The following is a 15,471-nucleotide window of genomic DNA, read 5'->3' on the forward strand; positions in this document are numbered from 1 at the left end:
GTTTACAGCAGCACTGTTTACAATAGCTAAGCTTTGGAAACAACCCAAATGCCCAAAAATAGATGACTGGATCAAGAAGATGTGGTACATATATACCATGGAATATTACTCAGCATTCAAAAAAGATAAACACATGATGATATACCCTTAATGAAAATCCTTTGCTTACCCTATACAAAATAGCTCATAAGAATTAGAATAAGTAGAAAAAAAAAACAAGTCTCAATCTCTATTTCTTCATCTGAATATCTTACTAGAATAACCCAAGTTTAAGATCTGAACTACCTTAATTCTTAGTTTGGGATATATTTAGTTTTTGAGGAGTAAGAGGCTGAGAAGATCTATAAGGGACATAACAATAACATGGAATGACACAAGGAAATACTTGAGTAAAATGTTATAGTCAGGATTGGATTTTTCAACATCAACATCAACACTATTGACATATTGAACCAAATAATTCTGTGTGTGTGTGTGGTGGGAGAGGGATAACCTATGCATTGTATGAGGTTTAGCAGCACTCTTGGCTTTACCCACTAAATGCCAGTAATACCAGCTTCCACAGTTTTCACAACCAAAAATGTCTTCACGCATAGCTAAATATGCACCAGTTGATAACCATTAATAGGTGTATTGTTTTACCAGAGCACAATGATCTGGAAAACCATACTAAAGAATTATCAACTAATGGGATTATTTTAAAATCCTTCAGTCCATATGCCTTACCTATTGTTATAATGGGAAAAATAATTGGAAAAAGTTGAATGGACATACAATTATTCTGATCACATACAAGATTATAATATGTTTTACTAAGGAGCCAGTATATCCCTATATATATTGAATATGAATCATAAAATCCCAATAAGAATATACAAGGACTATTAAATTGTTTCCATAAATTGACTGTTGTAAATAGTGCTGTAATGAACAAGTAGTACATATGTCCCTTCAAATTTGCTCACTTCAAAAATGTCAAGATCTCATTGTTTTATAGATGAATAGTATTCCATTGTGTTTATACCACATCTTAATCCACTCATGTCATTGGCAAGGGTGTGGTGAAAAAGGAACCCTCATACACTCTTGGTGGGAATATAGACTGATCCATCCCCTATGGAAAATAGTATGGAGGCTTCTCAAAATATCAGAAATAGATTTACCATACGACCCAGCAATTCCATTCTTAGGTATCTACTCAAAGAAAGCAAAAGCACTAATTTAAAGGGCTACATGTACATCTATGTTAATCACAGTACTATTTATAATAGCCAAGTTATGGACACAGTTTAATTATCTTAGTATATTTAAAAAATATTTTATTGAGGTAGCATTGGTTTACATTATTATACATGATTTAAAGGTATAATGTCATATTCTACAGGTGTAAGTTACCACATCACATCCACCACCTTGAAATCGAAAGTTCAGATTGTGTCACATTTATGTAAAATATAGAGGATCAAAACGAAAGTGTCACATAAAAACACACCAATACAGACTATAGAATTATGACTACAAAACTGAGGCTGCCAAAGGGGGAGGGGGACAGGGCAGAACACGTGTGAATGTACACATTGGGTTATGGTAGAAGACTTTCCTTGTATATTTTCAGTGAATTAATCAACATAAAATATTCAGAATTTTTCTGAGTTGAAGTCCTACAATTGTAAAATTAAAATATTTCAATGACTTCCCAGTGTATTCAGGGTATTACCCAAAATCCTTAATGGCCCTAGAAAACCCCATATGGTTTGGTCTGCCTCTTTGTGCACTGACTGTGGCCAGTGTTTCAGGATCATTGTACATACTGTACCCAAGTATGATACATTACTGAAATTGTTTTGCCCTCTCATTAGAAAATATTTCAATTTTAACAATAAGTACATAAAACAATAGTTGATAAGAATACTCACAAATTCTCCTGCACTGCTGGTGAGAGTGCAAACTGGTCCAACCACTATGGAAATCTGTGTGGATATTCTTCAACCTGCTAAAGATGGAGCTTCTATATGATCCAGCATTTCCACTCCTAGGTATTTAACCAGAGAACACAGAATCATTAATTCAAAAGGGCACCTGCATCCCTATGTTTATAGCAGCACTATTTACAATAGCTAAGCTATGGAAACAACCCAAATGGCCAAAAATAGATGAATGGATCAAGAAGATGTGGTACATATACACCATGGACTATTGCTCAGCAATCAAAAAAGATAAACTCATATAATTTGCAGCAACATGGATGGAGCTGGAAGGGAACATGCTCAGCGAAATAAGCCAGAAAGAAAAAGAAAAATACCGGATGGGCTCACTCATAGCAGGAATTTAGAAACCTAAATAAGAGACCAGGAAAAAGACTAATTATAAAAAAGTAAAAATCAAAATCAACAAGCAACTATAAACCAGAAACACACTACGGGGGAGGGGGAGGGGTGGAGGGTATAGGATCAAAACAAGGGGGGTGGGAATTGTATGGGGACTATAACCAAGATGGAAATGCATACATTGTGCAAAAATGAAAAATTATGTAAAAATATATAAAATTAAAAATAAAAACAATTAAAAAATAAAATAAAAAAATGTAGAGGAAAAGCAAATAGATGATGGATAATCAAAACACTAAATGTTGCCTATACATGTTTACCTACAGTAAAATGAAGCAACCTGTGGCTTCAATGTACAGCAGCTGGCCCCTAACCAACTGTAATTTCAATATCAAATTCCCGCTGTTTGGAAATCAGTGGAAGATCCAAGGGCTGTTCCAGGAACTGTGGCCAAATGTAGCTACTCCACAACTCCTCAAGAAAAGCATCCTAATACTGAGCCTCCCTGGTGGCACAAGGGGTTAAGCACAGCACTGTGAAACTTTCTACAGCCTTTGCAGCATGAGTTCAATCCCCAGGTAGCCAGGGACCTACCCACATGGTGTAGGAGACCTTTCCTGTCTCACCCGCTGCTCCCCTCTGCAGTGTATTTCAGTCAGTCTGCTTGTTCTGTTCCCCACTCTGTCTCTGATGAATCCTCTCACCTCCCACTGGCCCCCTGCACCTCTGGCTTGTATCCCACTTCATGTATGCATAAATAAATAAATCTTTTTTTAAAAAAGAATAAAAGAAAAAGAAAAGCATCCTGAAACTCCAGTATCTGTTGCCTCCGTGTACTCAGATATTCAACTATTAATGTAATTGTCAGAAAAATCCTGCTGTCAGCACAGAATTCTGAACTGATGACTACATTTGTCAGTAAACCAGCATTTGGTACTACCAAATTTATATGTTAATGTGTTTAATTTTTTATAACTAGTAAGACCCAGGAGTACCTACAATTATTACATGTGCATCTTGGTACTTTGAAACACAGATTAGAATAAACAGTGAAACAGATGTGGAGGGGGTACTTATTTTATTTTGATTTGAATTTTTGAACTAGCATTAGACTATGGGGAAGACTGACAATGTACTTTAAACTTCCTTTCCTGAGCCAAGAAAACTTAACCTTGGTACGTGAATTTTTTTTCTGAGCACCCACTCATATCTCAAAGTCAATGGCTCAAAAAGTGTTCAGAATAACTAGCCTAAGAGCACCATTTTGTCCGTCTCACCGGGAAGGTCACGGACATGATGCCGACATGCAAGAGCTATAGAGACAGCTCTGTTCTGTCCCCCATTTGTCTCATTGGACACTTAGGGATAAAATACTTCAAAGGATTGTATAAAGTATTAAGATAATTCATGTCAAATATTAAAATGAGTACCTGATATGTAGTGTTGATTATGTTATTAATGTTATGACTGTATATACTTGGTTTTCATGCTCTCTGAGTTATGAACTCTATAATATAATCCACAGCTCAATATGCAATATGCTAGTAACCCACCATGTATATTTACCTTGTGAGGACATATGTACCTCAAATTTGGGATTAAGAAATAAAAAGTAAAACAAAATCTTAATAAAAAGAATGCTCACAAATTATTATTTGAAAAATTATAGAATAATGCAATGAAGTCTAGATTTATCAAAACCAAATTGCATTTTATGAATCCCATGTCTTGATAAAATTACATATATTGTGCAAAACAATGAATAAATGTCATCTGTTTGTTTAAATCCTATTTCTGGCTACAAAAATTAGCTTTAAAGAGCGACACTGCACTCTGCTGGTTCTCTTCAGTCTTAAGAGACTAAAACCAAACAGGATATGTGGACCTTATTTGGATACTGATGAGAGAAAAAAATAAATGGCTGTAAAAAAACTTTAAGATGATGGGTAAAAATTAATACAGATTGAGCATTGTATGCTATTAAGGAATTACTGTTAATTTTGTTAAGCATGGTAGTTGTATGGTAAAATAAGTACTATCATTGAGAGGTGCATACTAAAGTATTTAGAGTGACCAGAAATGATGCCTGGAATAAGCTCTAAATTATTGCAGAAAAAAGTAAAGAATAAGGGCAGAGATTGTTATAATGTATACTTAACACCCAGAATAAATTCCAAATCAAAAAATAATTATAGACTTTTACTTTTTTTATTTATGCATACAAGAACTGGGGGGTTGAGAGGATTCACCAGAGACAAAGTATGGAGCAGAACAGGCGGATCAACTGAGATACACTGCTGAAGGGAGAAGCGGGCAAGGCAAGAGAGGTCAGCTGCACCATGTGGGTAGCTCCCTGGGCCGGGGATTGAACTCATGCTGCAGTGGCCGCAGATAGCTTGATAGTGCTGACTTTAACCCCTGTGCCACCAGGAAGGCCCCAAATGCTGTTTTTTTTTTTTTTATTTAAGAAGACACAAAAGAGGAAGAAAAAATGAGTCAATGCTTTTTCATAGTCAATAGGTAGGAAAGGCATTTTAAACTATAGCTCAAAGTTCAAGATCAGTTTTTTTAAAAGATTTATTTATTTATGCATACAAGAGCTGGGGTACAGGCCAGAGATGTGGGGGGTAAGAGCATTCACCAGAGATGGTGGGGAACAGAACAGACAGATTGACCGAAGCACACTGCTGAGGGGAACAGCGGGTGAGTCAGGAGAGGTCTGCTGTGCCATGTGGGTAGCTCCTTGGCTGGCGAGGGATCAAACTCATGCTGCAGAGGCTGCGGGTTGCTTCATAGTGTGGTGCTCAACCCCCTGCACCACCAGGAAGGCCCTCAAGACCAGTTGTTTTAAAGACTGATAATGTCAACTATTTAAAAATACATTTCTTTTTTTTTTTAAATAATAAATTTTATTTTTATATTCCCCCATACAATTGCAAACGCCCCATTCTGACCCCAATCCTTCCCCTCCCGCCCCCCACCCCCCAAAAAGTGTCTCTGGTTCATAGTTTTTTGTTGATTTTGATTTTCACTTTCTTATATTCATTTTCCTGGTCCCTTATTTAAGTTTTCTAGATTCCTGCTATGAGTGAGACCATCTAAAAATACATTTCTGAATGACAACGATTTAGAAAAATTTGAAAAAAATGAAAATTTAGAAAAATATTTGCAATTATATCACAGATGAGAACTAACCTTCCTGGTTTATGAAGAGGTGCTAGAAGTTGATATAACAAAGTCAAGCAATCAAATAGAAAAATGGGGAAAAGAAATGAATGCATAGTTAGAGAAAAAAGAGCGTAAGTTCCCTATACATATAAAAATGCTCTATTTGGGCCTCCAGACCTCTCCTGCCGCGCCTGCTGCTCCCCTCAGCAGTGTACTTCATCAGTCTGCCTGTTCTGCTCCCTGGTCTGGCTCTGGTGAATTATCTTACCCTCCCACACTTCTGACTGTACCCAATGCTTGTGTAAATAAATAAATAAATCTTTTTTAAAAATGCTCTATTTTAGGGCCTTCCCTGTTTGTGCTGCGGTTGAGCGCTTGGCTGCGAAACTGCCCCCAGCCTCTACAGCATCAATCAGTTCGATCCCTGGCTGCCAGGTGAGGGTCCCGCATGGCGTGCAGGCCTCTCCTGCTGCGCCAGCTGCTCCCCTCAGCAGTGTACTTCATCAGTCTGCCTGTTCTGCTCCCTGCTCTGGCTCTGGTGAATTCTCTCACCCTCCCACGCTTCTGACTGTACCCAGTGCTTGTATAAACAAACAAACAAACAAACAAACAAATAAATAAATAAACAAATAAATAAATCTTTTTAAAAAAGCTCTATTTTACTCATAATAAGAGAAATATGCATTAAACTACAATGAGAGAGAATTTCCACCAATCATCCCCCAGGAAATTTTCATATGTTTTGTAAGAACAATACCTATGAAGGATTATTTGTTAATATGCATCAAAAATACAAATTTATACTATGACTTAGCAATATTGGTAACAATTAATGTTTATAGATATACTTGCATATGTATCCAAAACCATTTATTGATATATTCTTTGTAATAATAAATGATTGGGAAAAAAACAAAAGTCCATCACTAGAGAACTTGCTAAATAAATTATGATACAGCCACATAATACAGTACTATCCATTTGTTTAAAAATCAGTGGAGGCCCTTTCCAAATATACTGATATGGGAAGATCTCCAGGATATGCAGTTAAATGAAAAGGAAAGCAAGAAATGGGAGCATATGTACAAAATATGCATAGGATATATGATAGTGACATATATCTTTATTTTCTTGTATTTACATAGAGATACACTGTAGGTATCCCCAAGAGTATTAAAAGAATAATAAAACCATTACCTGTAAGGTGTAGGGGAGTATGGTATAGATGAAGAGGTGTTATAAATGGAACTTCTCAATATAAAACTTTACTTACTGCTTTAGTTTTTCAACCACATGAGTATATTATATATTAAAAATAATACACATAAACAATAATTCATATAATAATATACATAAACAGCATGTTTACACCATCTCATCTGAAGAAGATTAACAGTTCAAAGAAAGCAAGAGTATATATATATTGGAGAAAGGAGAGTCTCTTCAACAAATGGTGTTGGGAAAACTGGACAACCACATGCAAATGAAGGAAACTAGATCCCAGTCTCACACCTTACACAAAAATTGACTCAAAATAGATTAGAGACATGAGTGTAAAGCCTGAAGCCATAAACTACATTGAAGAAAACTTAGGCAAAACTCTCCATGACATTAGCTTTAGTGATGTCTTTTGGACTTGTCTCCACAACAACAGAAAAAAAAGTAAATATAAACAAATGGGACTACATTGAACTAAAAAGCTTTTGCATAGCAAAAAAAAAAAAAAAGTTCAAACTGAAAGACAAAAGACATCCTACTGAATGGGAGAAGATAATTACATATAATACATCTGACAAGGGACTTATATCCAAAATATATAAAGAGCTCATACAGAGCCCACGAAAAAGAAAATGTAACCCAATCAAAAAAATGGGCAGTAAAGCTGAACAGACACTTCTCCAAAGATGATAAACTGATGGCCAAAGGGCACATGAAAAAATGTTCATCATTACTTATTATTAGGGATATGCAAATAAAAATCACAATGAGGGCCTACCCTGGTGGCTCAGGCGTTTGAGCCCCGCGCTGTGAAGCTGTCCGCAGCCTCTGCAGAGCCGGTTTGATCCTGGCCAGCCGGCGAGGGTCCCACATGGCGCCACAGACCTCTCCTGTCATGCCCACTGCTTCCCTCAGCAGTGTATTTCATCAGTCTGTCTGTTCTGTTCCCTGCTCTGTCTCTGGTGAATCATCTCAACCTCCCTCGCATCTGGCCTGTACCCCCGTCCTTGTATAAATAAATAAATCTTAAAAAAAAAATCACAATGATGCCCTTTGGAATGACTGTTTCTGAGTCATTTGGGTAAATACCTGGGAGTGGAATTGCTGGATCATATGGAAGCTCTATGTTTAACAGGTCAAGAAATCTCCACACGCACGCCTATGTTCATAGCAGCACTGTTCACAATAGCTAAGCTATGGAAACAACCCAAATGCTCAAAAATAGATGATTGGATCAAGAAGATATGGTACATATACACAATGGAATATTACTCAGCAATCAAAAAAGATAAACACATGCAGTTTGCAGCAACATGGATGGAGCTGGAAGGGAACATGCTCAGTGAAATAAGTCAGAATGAAAAAGAAAAATATCGGATGGTCTCACTCATAGCAGGAATTTAGAAAACCTAAATAAGAGACCAGGAAAAAGACTAATCAATACAAAGTAATAAATCAAAATCAACAAGCAGCTATAAACCAGAGACACACTACAAGGGGCGGGAGGAGGGTGGGGTTGGGAGCGGAAGAACTAGAGTCAAAATAAGGGGGGGTGCAATTGTATGGCAAATATAACCAAAATGATAATGCATACATTGTGCAAAGATGAAAAATGATGTAAAATTATATAAAATAAAATATTAAAAAAATAAATAAATCTCAAATCATCCTAAAGGAAAAACAAAAATCACAATGAGATACAACCTCACACCTGTGGGAATGGACCCTATCAAAAAGACCAGAAACAACAAGGATATGAAGTAAAAGCAACCCTAGTACATTGTTAGTGGGAATGTAGCCCAGTCCAGTTGCTATTGAAAACAGTATGTTGTTTCAAAATATTAAAAATAGATCTACCACATGATCTAGCAATTCCACTAATAGATGTCTGCCTGAAGAATACAAAATCACTAATTTGAAGAATTATATACACTCTTATGTACATTGCAACACTATTTTCAGTAGCCAACTTAAGGAAACAACCTGTGTGACCAAGGACAGTGGAGTGGATTAAAAATTGGTACTACGGTGGTGATATCTGAGGGGGAATCCTGTACCCACAAAATGCCAACAACAATGTAAGTCAAAATTATGTCAATGAAAATAATAAATTTTTAAAAAGACATGGTATACAATAGAATACAACTCAGCTATAAAAAAATATGAACTCTTTTGATTTGCAGCAACATGTATGAAACTGGATGGGTTAATCCTAAATCAGTAGGAGAAGAAAAAATGATTTCATTTACATGTGGAATAGAGAGAAACAAAACAAAGGGTCAGACAAAACCAAACCAATAACAAACCCTAGAAACTTGACTGTGGAATTGAGACTACAAGATGGGGATGATAAAGGGCAAAACTAAGTGCAGAGGGGATACAACGGACTATGGTAGGGGAGTCTGGACTTTTGGTGGTGGATGTGGTGTGGTGACATGTTATCTGACGTATGATCCTATGCCTCTGAATCATATACAATATTGTAAACCAATGCTACTACAGAAAAAAAAAAGGGAAGACTTAATCTTTCTATATACTGTGCTCCAACACAATTTTACATACAGTTTTTAATAATAATCCTCTATTAATACTATAATGTTTTGTTCTGCTAGTCATTACCACAAAGCTATAAACTTATTATGTGCAATAATCTTATGTAACTTAATTGTTGTCTCTTTTATAATGAGAACAGTGCTTGGAATTCCAGAGTCACCTAGTAAACTCTTGAATTAATCTATCCTTTTCTGGCTCACCTTGACTTATTGAATCATTTACTTAGCTTATTCCTTTATTTTTGTGTTGCATTTATCACTATTCATATTAAAATTATTTACTTGGATGTGTTTGTCTTTATGAGATTTGTTATTAAATTAGGATCTATTAAATCAGGGTGGTGAACTGTGAGCCCTGAAAAATTAGAAAAATTTTTCTATAATTTCTTGTAAGTTAACAAATTATGACAATATTTAGATGTAATAGTATCTAAGATGACCACTCTCTAGTAAAATAATGGAAAGAAAATAAGAAATAAACCTTAAAAAAAACTTTATTCATTACACTGATATATTTATCCATGGAGGCCTCACACATCCTACAATCCTTTTTTCAACAGTATGCAGAAGTCTGTTAAGCGGTTCTAAATATATTTTGATTTATTTATTAAATCCAGAATTTCAGGGATTAATTCAGAAAGGCATCAATATTATTTATATAGACTTCTACTGACTAGTAGGGGTGGAACAGCATTAATAAATAGGAATTTAACTTCCAAGACTGATATTTTCTTAGAGCATATAATTTTTAAATGGCTAAAGTTCCTTGATCTGGTTGAATTGTATTAATTTATGCAAATATTTTTTAAAGATTTTTCTGAATTTTTTTTAAGATTTATTTATTTATACAAGCACTGGGTACAGTCAGAAGCACGGGAGGGTGAGAGAATTCACCAGAGCCAGAGCGGGGAGCAGAGCAGGCAGAAGGACCGAAGTACACTGCTAAGGGGAGCAGCGGGCAGCAGGAGAGGTCTGCGCGCCATGTGGGACCCTCCTCCAGTGGCCTGGGAGCAGCTGGGGATCGAACCGGCGCTGCAGAGGCCGCGGGCAGTTTCTCAACCCAGCGCTCAACCGCTGCACCACCGGGGAGGCCCTGCAAATATTTTTTAAAGATTTATTTTTTATTTATACAATAGCTGGGGTTCAGGCCAGAGGCGCAGGAAGGTGAGAGGATTCACCAGAGACAGAGTGGGGAGAACAGGCAGACAGACCGAAAACACTGCTGAGGGGAGCAGCAGGTGAGACAGGAGAGATCTGCCACACCATGTGGGAATCTCCCTGGCCAGACAGGAATGGAACATCTCCCTGGCCAGCCCGGGAATCAAGTCCACTCTGGAGAGGCTGGCCGGGAATAGAAACTGCACTGCAGAGGCTGCAGACAGCTTCACAGGGAGTTGCTCAACCTGCTGCGCCACTGGGGAGGCCCCTATGCAAATATTTTTAAAACAACTACTCTGGTGAACAATTTGAAATATTAAGATATAAATAAAATATGGTCTTTGTCCTCAGGGAGGCAGTATAGCACAGTGGTTAAGAATCAAAAATAAACTCATACCATTTATAGCAACATGGATGAATTGGAGTGAAGACACATATTTAAGTTGACAGCAAACATTTCCATCATAAGTTAATTTTTAATTATTAAAAAACTTGAACCTCAAATGCACAAAATTGGCTTTCTTATAAATATTTTCTATGACATTTTGTCTTCATTGGTCTCATACATGGACTACTTTTAATTATTTATTTAATAAATCAATTTTTGTAGTGTAATAAACGTGTAAATCCAACACAAAAAATGAGAATTATGCCTTGAAAGTAATTTGACATTTAACCACTTATTTTCTTCCTGCTCTTCCTCTCTCTTGGATTAGATATCCTGAATCCCATGTTCATTGCTCCATGGTTTCTGTTTTATTACACTTTATTGTTTTTATTTTTTATATAAAATTTTTATCGAAGTACCAACAGTTTACATTGTTGTCACTATTTTGCAAGTAAAAAAATCTCTCCCTTCAGGTGTAGTCAAACCGGGTTAGTTAAATGCTGCATTTCTACTGTTATTAACATTAGGAAACAGAAGACTATTCCATCTAGTTCACACTGGAGGTTTAGTTACTGCAACACTGACTTCTGGTTGGCTGAGTGGATCCAATAAGATTCACCACCTTCCTCTGGCAGAATTTGCTCCTGGATTCTATGGTTCATTCTTTGGCAACTTTTTAGTTACTGCTATATTTCATTTACAATCATTAATGTTTTAGCTGGTGTCTCCATGAATAATAAACTGTTGTCATTTGCATAAGACTGTGGTTCTTGAAATTCGATAGCACTTTTATTTGCAGGGTCAGCCTTGTTTCCTGATAAAGATTTTACAATATTAGGACTTGTCCGCCTCTGAAGTTCTTTAACCCAGATTTTGGTTTTGGCAAAATACTCCTTATTTGTGATTTCTTTATGATGGCAAGCTTGAATTCTATAATGGCTGCTTGTGCTCTTCTGTAGCACATTAGTGTTAGATTATAAAATTTTCTTGACCAGCTATATATATCCCATATTACAAACTTTATTGTTGTGTTACCTAGACTCACAGTTTGGGTAAGAAAAGCAGCGTTTATGGTACTCATGAAATTGGCCTTTCACAAAACAAAGCACTAGGCTTGATTTTCTGACAGCAGACTCACCCAGAAGTGCTAGTTTGAACTGGTATGTTTTATATCTGGTATTTGGCCCATTGGGTCTTGTTATTTCTTGATTAGCTATGTCCACATTTGAAGGAAATCCCTAACTTTAGTTTCTTAAGTGAATCTCCACGATGTGAGGGGTCAATTTTTCTCTTTTTGAAGGTAAAGAGACTTGAGACCACAGCATGCAGAACGTGGGGCAACATGCTCCAGGACAAGGCTGTGGCTCTGGTGGCAGTGGTGTCTGCTCTTCATGCTGCTCCCCTCAAATTGGGTGGCGCTGGGCTAGTCCCATGAGGCCACCCCTGTCAGGCTTCAGCCTCCAATCCATTTATTTTTATTCATTTATTTTTTAGAGCTTTTTTTTTAAAGATTTATTTTTTTATTTATACAAAAGCTGGGGTACAGGCCAGATGCATGGGAGGGTGAGAGGATTCACCAGAGACAGAGCGGGGAACAGAACAGGCAGACTGATGAAACACACTGCTGAGGGGAGAAGCGGGCGAGACAGGAGAGGTCTGCCGTGCCCAATCCATTTATTTTTGAATGATTATTGATATGAGAAAGTCGTTGCTAACATTTTTGTCCTTCCCTTGTGTGGCTTGATCTATTTTCTTATTTGATTCTTTGTGTATGTTCTCTTCATTTTATTTTTTTTAAGATTTATTTATTTATGCATACAAGAGCTGGGGTACAGGCCAGAGATGCGGGGTCGGGGGTGAGAGGATTCACCAGAGACAGAGTGGGGAACAGAACAGGCAGACTGACTGAAATACACTGCTGAGGGGAGCAGCAGGCGAGTCAGGAGAGGTCTGCTGCACCATGTGGGTTGCTCCCTGGCAGGCCAGGGATTGAACTTTTGCTGCAGAGGCTGCGGATTGCTTCATGGTGTGGTTCTTAACCCCTTGCACCACCAGGGAGGCCCCTGTTCTCTTCGTTTTAGATGTGTAAGCTCTCTTTAGTAATTCTTGTAGGGGTGATCTAGTGTTTGCAAACTCTAAGTTTCTGTTTGTCTGAGAAGATCTTTATTATATCGTCCTCATATCTGAAAGCACAGTCTTGCAGCAAAAAGTATTCTTGGCTGATATTTCTCTATCTTTACTTATTTTGAACACATCATTCCATTCTCTTCTTGCCTGTAGTGTTTCTTCAGAAAACTCTGATGTTTAGCTGATTGGGGTGCTTTTATAGGTTATCTGCTTGTTCTTTCTTGTCAGTTCCAATATCCTTTCTTTGTCTTGAAATTTTGGGTTTGACTACTATATATCGTGGCATAGGCCTCATTTTGTTTATGTACCCTAGGCTTCTTTTTTGTTTTCTTGATTTGCTTTTGTATTCTCTTATCCAAGTTCAGGAAATTTCCTCCATTATTACTTTAAATATGTTTTATGTTCCTTTCTCCCTCTTGCTCCCTTCTCCCCCATGGGTATTGTGGTATTTCCTGTGGTATTTTTATGTTGCCTTTCTTCATGGAGTTGCATAATTTTTGGAGTGTTTCTTCATTATGATTTTACTTTATCTCTTTCTTCCCTTTTCTACCCTGACTCTTTGTTCATTCACATCTTCAATTACACTGATTCATTCTTTCATTTGGTCTATATACTTCCATAATTTTTTAGTGAATTTTTCATCTCCTCTATTTCTCTTTTTATATCCTGAATCTCCATTGTTTTCTTATTTCAAGCTTAGAATTTTCTATCTTCAGTTCATTGATTTTGTTTCTCAGGACCTCCATTTACTTTTCTGAATTTTCTTGTTTATCTTTGTTCCACTTTTCTGTGTCTTCTTCAAATTCCTTTAACATTACAAGTTTGAATGTCATATATGATAGGGGAAAAAATCTTCCATGTCTTTGTAATGATTGGGTTCTGGATATTTGTTTTCTTTCTGTAGTGTGGTATTTCCTTGAGGACTCATGTGGACATTTTTTTTTCATATCCCCATTGTTTATTTTCAGAGCCATACTGCTGTTGGTTGGGCATCCAGTGGGCACATTTCTATCCCTTGCATTGAGCCTGGGTCCTTACAGGTAGGACTGAGGGTTGCTTTTACTTGGCATAATCTTGGGGTCTTGCCTGGTGTCCTTAACAGTGAGGCTGAGGGACAATTATCCAGCAGGGACTTAAGGCCATAGCTGGGGTCTTATGTCAGCTCCCATATGCTGGCCCAGATTACTTTACACTTCATTGCTATTGAAAGTTCTCTGAAAAAAGATAAATGCATTGGTGGATGGATAGATAAAAACATGATAGATAGACAGATGTTAAATATAGGGTTTTTAACTGTTGGTTTTTAATTTTTAAAGTTTTTTTTTTAATTTGAGGTGTTTTAACTTTATAAAAAGACTTCATGCATTATATAGCCACTGGAACTTAATATTATCACTTGGTGTGGTAAGACTCATCCAAAATTATGTATGGATCTGTATTTTATCATTTAAAAAGAAGAAATTTTATTGAATTATATAGTATGTACTATATATATGTACCTAAAACATGTACTATGCATAGATAGAATTTGATTAATTGAAATAAACACACCTGTGTAACTAAAATTTACATCAAAAATAGATTTATATCTCCTAGAATTGCCCTCAATCCTGGTGCCAGGTACTAGCACCTCGCAAGTCAGTGTATGACCCAGTCCAAACTGTGAAAGGCCTCATCCAACATCAAAATCCCAGTCTGAGCCATTTCAGACCTTACCCAATATCTTCAAACCTCATGTACATCCAGAAATCAGTTCTGAAGCTGAGCCCACCCCTAGTGCTTCAGGAACCTGCACACATCCCACTTTGGGCTGCGTAGGGCCTCATCTGACAGTAGCAACCCTCAATTCTACTGTGAGAAGTGCCCCCAACTCCGGCCATACCCACCAACACCTTGGCAAGAGGGCCTTTCCCAATCCAGGCCATGCAGGGACACCCTCCCATCATCGATGATACTAACCCATCCTCCAGGCAATGACATAATTCAAGACCTACATACTAGCATCTTGGGAATCTGTGCAAGCCCCAGTCCAGGTTACACAGGGCCCTGATTGAGAACAGCACCCCCCCATTGACCCTCTGATGAGGGCTCCAGCCCCATTTGGGAGTTTAGGAAACATGCCCAGCAGAGACCAAACCCAGAGCAGTGAGGTCCTGAAAAAAGTGGTGAGATGGAATAACACAATGAATGACTGCAGACGTCTGAAAGGGAATATAACTCCACAGATGGAGAACATATATCTAGAAGCCAATCACAAAAATATGAAAGATCTGTTTAAAAAAATACAGAAAGATGCAGAAAAGCTGATTAAGACATGCAAGAAAATTCAGAAAAAAGAATGTTCTTAGAAAATTAATGAACAGAAGATTGAAAATGACACTCTAAAGAAGGAAAAAAAGGAGTTGTAAAATGAAAAATGATAGAGGAGATGAAAAATATTATAGAAAGCTATAGAAGTAAAATAAACCAAATGGAAGAGTAAATCAGTGAAACTGAAGGTACAAATTTATAAATAAGCAAGATGGAAGAAGAA

The 15,471-nt window shown here is 37.1% G+C and overlaps 1 pseudogene across 1 annotated transcript; it reads right to left on the reverse strand.

Annotated features, from left to right (window-relative positions):
* Positions 1-11,462: 11,462 nt before the first annotated feature.
* LOC311187581 (ras-related protein Rab-5A-like) lies at positions 11,463-14,881 on the reverse strand (annotated as a pseudogene). The gene is made up of 2 exons: positions 14,743-14,881; positions 11,463-12,024 (listed from the first exon to the last, which is right to left on the reverse strand). The product of its transcript is annotated as a ras-related protein Rab-5A-like (transcript).
* Between the last annotated feature and the right edge of the window lie 590 nt (positions 14,882-15,471).

This window comes from Talpa europaea (genome assembly GCF_964194135.1).
Source record: "Talpa europaea genome assembly, chromosome: X".
Classification (NCBI taxonomy): Eukaryota; Metazoa; Chordata; class Mammalia; order Eulipotyphla; family Talpidae; genus Talpa; species Talpa europaea.